Source organism: Triticum dicoccoides, chromosome 3B (genome assembly GCF_002162155.2).
Source record: "Triticum dicoccoides isolate Atlit2015 ecotype Zavitan chromosome 3B, WEW_v2.0, whole genome shotgun sequence".
NCBI lineage: Eukaryota > Viridiplantae > Streptophyta > Magnoliopsida > Poales > Poaceae > Triticum > Triticum dicoccoides.
This window is the reverse complement of record NC_041385.1, coordinates 201,392,107-201,396,975: the sequence shown is the minus strand read 5'-3', so window position 1 is coordinate 201,396,975 and position 4,869 is coordinate 201,392,107.

Here is a 4,869-nt window from a genome sequence, read left to right as displayed (position 1 = left end):
CGTCTCCGCGGCCCCGACCCCGGATCCGGCGAGGAGCGCCCCAGATCTGGCCGGCCCGCCCCTCCGGCGACCTCTCCGGCCGACCCCGGCTGTTGCCGCCTCGGCTCCGGCGAGCGCGGCCCCGCCTCGGTTCCCGCGCCCGACGAACCCTAGATCTAGAGGTCCAAAATTTCCTTGAAGTCCCAGTCTGTGTAACATTTTTAAGCCATGTTCATCGCATCATAACTCCATGACCGTAGCTCCGTTTCATGCATATAATATATCAAAATGTTCATCATGAGATGCACTTCATTTTTTTCCATTGTGACATGTCTGTTTGAGGTCATCTTGATGCCTAAATCATCATCGCAAGAGTGTTATATGATGTTTACTGCTGTTTGTTAATATAACTTGATGTTTTGTCATTTTTGTTGCATTTGATGTGTGCATCTTATGGGCATGAGCTCTACATGTGATTTGAACTATGCCATGCCTTATTTACAGAGGTTCTTACCATGTATTTTTGTGATCTATGTGGTGACTAGAACAAGCATGCAAACTAGGCTTCGTGATGTTGCTGATTTCAGTCCCTCTTCTGCAGTTATTTTGATGTCATGTAAACTTGATGCTACAGAGAGATCCATGCTTATTTTGAGATACTTCAGTAAGAATGTTTTGAACATATGGTTATGCTCTATCAATCCATGCCCCTATTTGCAATTATGGAGTAATCTAGCATGTCATTTTCTTGCTCTACTTTTGCTATAAAATGTTTCCTGGTAGATTGTTTACATGTTCTTCAATTTTGCTAAGGTTGTTGTAGTTGATCCTTGCATGCTATGAACTTGTTCTTGCCATGTTTAGTTTCATAAACATGTCTTCTTGCTGATGCTATGCTTATCTTGTCATTAAATGACTTGTCATGAGTGGATCGAGCTCGCAAAGATGCCTTCATAATTCTGTTAATGCCATGCCTTAAGTTTCTATGATGTGTTCCTGTAGCATGATGTTTCCTTGCCCTAAACAGTGCTTCCTGATGATGTTTCTGCCATGTTCAGTATTTTCACCAAGTCTGTGAAGCTGATATCTTTTGCACTTTTGACATGCCTGTTTGTACCTGTTGAAAGATCGTGGATGTCGCCTAGAGGGGGGGGGGTGAATAGGCGCTTTAAAATAATTACGGTTAAGGCTTGAACAAATGCGGAATAAACCTAGCGGTTAATTTGACAAGAACAAAACCTACAACAACTAGGCTCACCTATGTGCACCAACAACTTATGCTAAGCAAGATAAACAACTAAGTGACAACAAGATATATGACAACAAACAATAAGGCTATCACAAAGTAAAGTGCATAAGTAAAGGGCTCGGGTAAGAGATAACCGAGGCACGCGGAGACGATGATGTATCCCGAAGTTCACACCCTTGCGGATGCTAATCTCCGTTTGGAGCAGTGTGGAGGCACAATGCTCCCCAAGAAGCCACTAGGGCCACCGTAATCTCCTCACGCCCTCACACAATGCAAGATGTCGTGATTCCACTAAGGGACCCTTGAGGGCGGTCACCGAACCCGTACAAATGGCAACCCTTGGGGGCGGTCACCGAACCCGTACACTTTGGCAACCCTTGGGGGCGGTCACCGGTACCCGTCAAAATGCTCGGGGCGATCTCCACAACCTAATTGGAGACCCCGACGCTTGCCCGGAGCTTTACACCACAATGATTGAGCTCCGAACACCACCAACCGTCTAGGGCGCCCAAGCACCCAAGAGGAACAAGCTCAAGGGCACCAAGCACCCAAGAGTAATAAGCTTCTCAAACTTCACTTCCACGTATCACCGTGGAGAACTCAAACCGATGCACCAAATGCAATGGCAAGGGCACACGGAGTGCCCAAGTCCTTCTCTCTCAAATCCCACCGAAGCAACTAATGCTAGGGAGGAAAATGAGAGGAAGAACAAGAAGGAGAACACCAAGAACTCCAAGATCAAGATCCAAGGGGTTCCCCTCACATAGAGGAGAAAGTGATTGGTGGAAATGTGGATCTAGATCTCCTCTCTCTTTTTCCTCAAAAACTAGCAAGAATCCATGGAGGGATTGAGAGTTAGCAAGCTCGAAGAAGGTCAACAATGGGGGAAGAACACAAGCTCAAAGGATAAGGTTCAATGGGGAAGAAGACCCCCTTTTATAGATGGGGAAAAATCCAACCGTTATGCTCACAACCCGCACAGAGCGGTACTACCGCTCGTCCTCACGGTACTACCGCTAGGGATCGCGGTACTACTGCTTGCGGTACAAAAAATATACTTCCGTACCTACCTCCGCAGGACTTGTGACGAGTTTTTTTTGGTCTGGAGCGGTACTACCGCTCTAGGAGCCGCGGTTGTTCCACTCTGGAGCGGTAGTACAAAATTACATCCGCTCCAATTCGCGGTAGTACCGCTGCAGCCTTTTTAGAACACCAAAACTGCCACAACTTTTGCAAACGGACTCCGAATTCGATGAAACCAAGTTTGTTGGAAAGCTAGCGACAAGGGCTAACACAATCTTGAAAGAAATACCAATAATAAGCAAATGAGAAAAGGCCCAAAAGAAAATGGTGAGAACCCTTCCTCGGAGAAGACCGGTAAAACCTCCAACACCGAAAACATCATAGAAGACGCATGCAAACTCCGTTTTCGATGAACTCAAGCTTGTCATCAAGATGACCATAAGCTCTAAGACTCACAAAGAGAATCAAACAAGAACCAAGAAACATGATGCAAGGATGCAATGGTTTGAGCTCTCTACGAACGATACGATCAAGCAACTCATCGAGAGCCCCCCTTGATAGTACGGCAATCGATCCTATAACCCGGTCTCCCACAACTACCATGAGACCGGTAAAATAGAAAACCTATCAAGGGCAAACCTTTGCCTTGCACATGGTCCACTTGAGCTAGATGGTGACGATCTTGACTCCCTCAAGATGGACCACCTTTCTTGATTGCGTTGGCTCGATGAAGACTAGATGATTGCTCCCCCATAGTCCACTATGGGTGAGCCACTCTTCGGCACATCTTCACAAGTCCATTGACACCATAATGGATGGCAAGATTCAAGCACTTGATCTCTTCGTGATGCTCCACTTGAACTTGCACACGGCAATCTTGATGACGATCACCACTTGATGTCATCCTTTCCATGGGTTGTATGATATCTTCCTCTTGACGCAAGCCCATGGACACGTACCTAACCCCACATAGAACTCCCACATAGACCATGGGTTAGTATACAAAGTGCAATGGACAAAGCTTACCATACCATGGGGTCACTTGATCCCTCTAGGTACATCTTCTATGCTTTGTGAGTTGATCAACTTGATTCACTCTTGACTTAGTCTTGATCAACTTGATTCACTCTTGACTTAGTCTTGATCAACCTTGAATATTTCCAACTCTCTTCATTTGGATGATGTCTTGAAGTTAAACATGAATGATCACACAATCTTCTTCTTCAAGACATGCTTGCAATAAGCTCGACACTCACATGACCAATCTTTGGATAATTCCTTAATAGCACCTTGGTCAACTCATAAACTCCTTGAAACCAACACATGGACTTCAAGAAAAGCCTATGGACAAATCCTTCAAATATAACTCAAGACAACCATTAGTCCATAGAGATTGTCATCAATTACCAAAACCAAACATGGGGGCACCGCATGTTCTTTCAATCTCCCCCATTTTGGTAATTGATGACAATCACTTTCAAGAGAGTTTAAATAAGGAATTATGCTTCGCTATGCAATGCAACAACCAATAGTGCATGCGTATGAGATGCAAATGATAAGGAACAAAACCAAAGCAAGAGGAGATAACTCTCTAAACTTCTCCACAAAACTCTCTGAAACTTCTCCCCCATTGGCATCGATTGCCAAAATGGGCGAAAAGCTAAGAAGACCAATATAAATTGTGGTCCTCCATAAATTGTGTATTTCTTCACAAGAGAGTGGAATGCAATACACATATCCAACAGTAAATACTTGGAGGAACACAAACTATATTGAGGCCCAAAGATTGCAAAAGAATGATATGCCACAAAGACATAACAAAGAGAGAAACAAGAAATCGAGCAATCAAAAGATACCAATTGAAGCAAGCAATCAAAGGATATCAATTGAACCAACTAGACCAAAGATCCTATGGGCCACATGAATGAAGGATATTATGATATGAGCAAAGGAGTGTTCTAAAGAAACTAGAGAAGCTCCCCATGATTTGTGCACACATAAGAATTTTTGTATTAGAATACAAAGTGCACAAAATAGGATCATAGCTCCCCCAAAATCAATAGAAACTCACAGCCAGTGCAAGTGAGCATATAGGAAACAAAGCCTAGCGCTTGCAACAAGCACATGGTTGAGCAACACGTAAGGGAGGCAACTTAAGAATAGGCTCAACCAAAAAGATGTGTGTGAGTCATGGCGAAGCACTTGAGAAGACTAAAATTAGGATGAGCATTAAGCATCATAATAGTCTTGAAAGAATGAGGCACATGGTGCGAGGCCTATCATTCCCACACACAACTAGCAAATGGGTTCACAAGCTTACTAATAAGCATATAAATAACTTATGCTTGTGACAACCCATGGTGAAGATAGAAGAGAAAGCCTCATTAAGACGAGGGATACCAATTAGATGGCAAGCCTCGTAAAGATAAGCAAGAGGAAAATAATCTTCACCACACAAGAGTGCAACAAGATGCAACGATAGAGGACATGCACTCAAGGCAAAAGCTTTCACGGAGCCACCAAATACATAACATAATAAAGACAAGGTGGACGTGAAAGAAAGGATATTAACTAGAGATGTAATTTCTCTCAAGTGTATAAGGTTCTATGTAGACAAA